This window comes from Mesitornis unicolor, unplaced genomic scaffold (assembly GCF_000695765.1).
Source record: "Mesitornis unicolor isolate BGI_N332 unplaced genomic scaffold, ASM69576v1 scaffold2659, whole genome shotgun sequence".
Classification (NCBI taxonomy): Eukaryota; Metazoa; Chordata; class Aves; order Mesitornithiformes; family Mesitornithidae; genus Mesitornis; species Mesitornis unicolor.
The window spans coordinates 58,375-60,511 of record NW_010205039.1 but is presented as its reverse complement, the minus strand read 5'-3'; positions in this window follow the sequence as shown (position 1 = coordinate 60,511).

Genomic DNA, 2,137 nt, shown 5'->3' with positions numbered 1-2,137 from the left:
AGTCTCTGAAAGCAAGCCAAATCCCTAATACTGTTGGGATGTGGTGACAAATTAGAGTGGATTGAATATGAAATGGTTCACCATCGTGAGTGTGCATGTGCGTTGCCAGGATAAACTATTACATGGCTGGAAAAAAAAAAAAAGCCTTTTCCTCTGAAAAAGAGGAAAATAAGGAAAACAAAATCTTGCTTTGTCCCATTTTTTCCTCTTAGGAACAGCAACATTGACATCAAAGTTGAAATATGTTTAAAAATTCTAATGGTTCTAAATTTAAATAATTTCATTTCCTTTTTTGGCTTCAAGGACTTGGCTTATAGAGAAGCAACTACTACTGAAAGGTAATTCAGGATTTTCTTTTGAAAACACTTTTAATAATTCTTCTGAGACTTGCAAATTCCAGAAAAGAAAACATAACTTTATAATGTGAAAATCAGTCTTGGCCATTACACAGCTTTCACACCTTTGCACATCCTATAAAGAACAGCTTTTTTATACTACAAAGGTATGCCACTGCATTTTTTAGCTCATGGTCTTTTCATTGCTGTATCATTTTAGAAAGTCAAAAGAATTATAGTTTCATATTACTATGTAAAACTACACATACATGTGTGACAGCAACAGAAAAATGTGCATAAGGATCTGAAGTCTTAAGAATTATCTTTGAAAGAGACTGAGGAAAACAATACATCTTGTTTTAAAAGGAAAGGATTTATAATGTATGCATGTTTATTAATTATTACATTTAACTGCTTAATGCCAGCTTTATGAAACAAATTTCATTTATACTATCCTGATAGCTACTTAATTGTGCATGAATAATTAAGGCATAAAATCTTCAAGCACAGCTATGAATTCAGGATTGAATTATGAATTGAAGCCTTTCTTTTAATATCAAAGTTTTAGTTTTCAGTAATGGAGAATATTCTGTTCAAATGGTCTTAACATCAGGGGACTCACTGCAGGAAGTTCTGAGACTGTTTTTCAAAAGATGACTGACATCACCTACAAAAATGTAAAATTTACCTTTTTTCCTTGCGAATTTCACTTTCATAGTGTTCCACAATGCAATGTTAGAGTATGGAAAAAGAGCTATAAGAAGCAGCTCTTGGAAGATGTAAGGAATTCTCTATTTATATATGTATGAGTCTGTGCACATTTTTAGCTAAAGGCCTACAATATAAGCATGTCAAATAGTACAAACTGGTTGAAAGGAATAGATTTAGGAGCAGGTTGAAGGCTGGCAAGTACACGGCTGCACTGCCATCTGGTGTTAGTGCCTTCTCTGTGATGCAAGGGCTGTAATGGGTTGCACTATAGTTGGGGTGTCCTTCCCTTTGGTTCCTTCAGTTGGTAGGAACCTATCAATAGGTCTTATGAACAAAGAAACCTCACTGGAATGTTGTTTTTCTTTCAGCTGTTTCACAGACTCTATTTGTAAAATAAAAATATTGTAAAGACTTCGTATGAAACCAACACAAGAAATGCAAGTGTTGTCCTCTAAATGTTGGCCCTATGGGGCTCTTCTCTTTCTGTACATCAGCTTTAATAATGACAGTCCTATCTTCCTCCAGTCTCACCTACATAACTCCCTCATTTTGTATTCCTAATCCAGCATACTAATGATCTAATGAAAACTGCTATGGGGAAGAACTAATATGATATAACTAGAAAATATAGTTGTAAATCCCCTTCCTCACCCTTGTGGATTTAAGTCAGGCTACACAGTCCAATCAGCATATATGGTACATACAGTCATCCTGTGACTAAGAAAAACATTTATTTATTCCCAAGTTTTCCAAAGAAAAAGTTCAAAATGTGCAACTGTAGTGCACCTCTACACTTGAAGCTGCCAGTGGCTGCAAGCTCTCCAACCCAGACTACTCGAATTTTCAGTAGTCAGATTAGTTCACACCATTATCTGAGAAGTGTCACTATTTAATCCATCCAGTTATCCTCTGATAAGTTTTCAATAAAGTATATTGCTTTGAAAATCTGTTATACTTGGAGGGGAAAAAAAAAAAAAGAAAATTAACCCTAGATGTATGTGTAATATGATCTTTTCTAAAACAGGGGCAAACTTTCATTTCCACAACAGCCTGCTGGAATCCACAGACACCCAACAATCACTGTGCTGTCA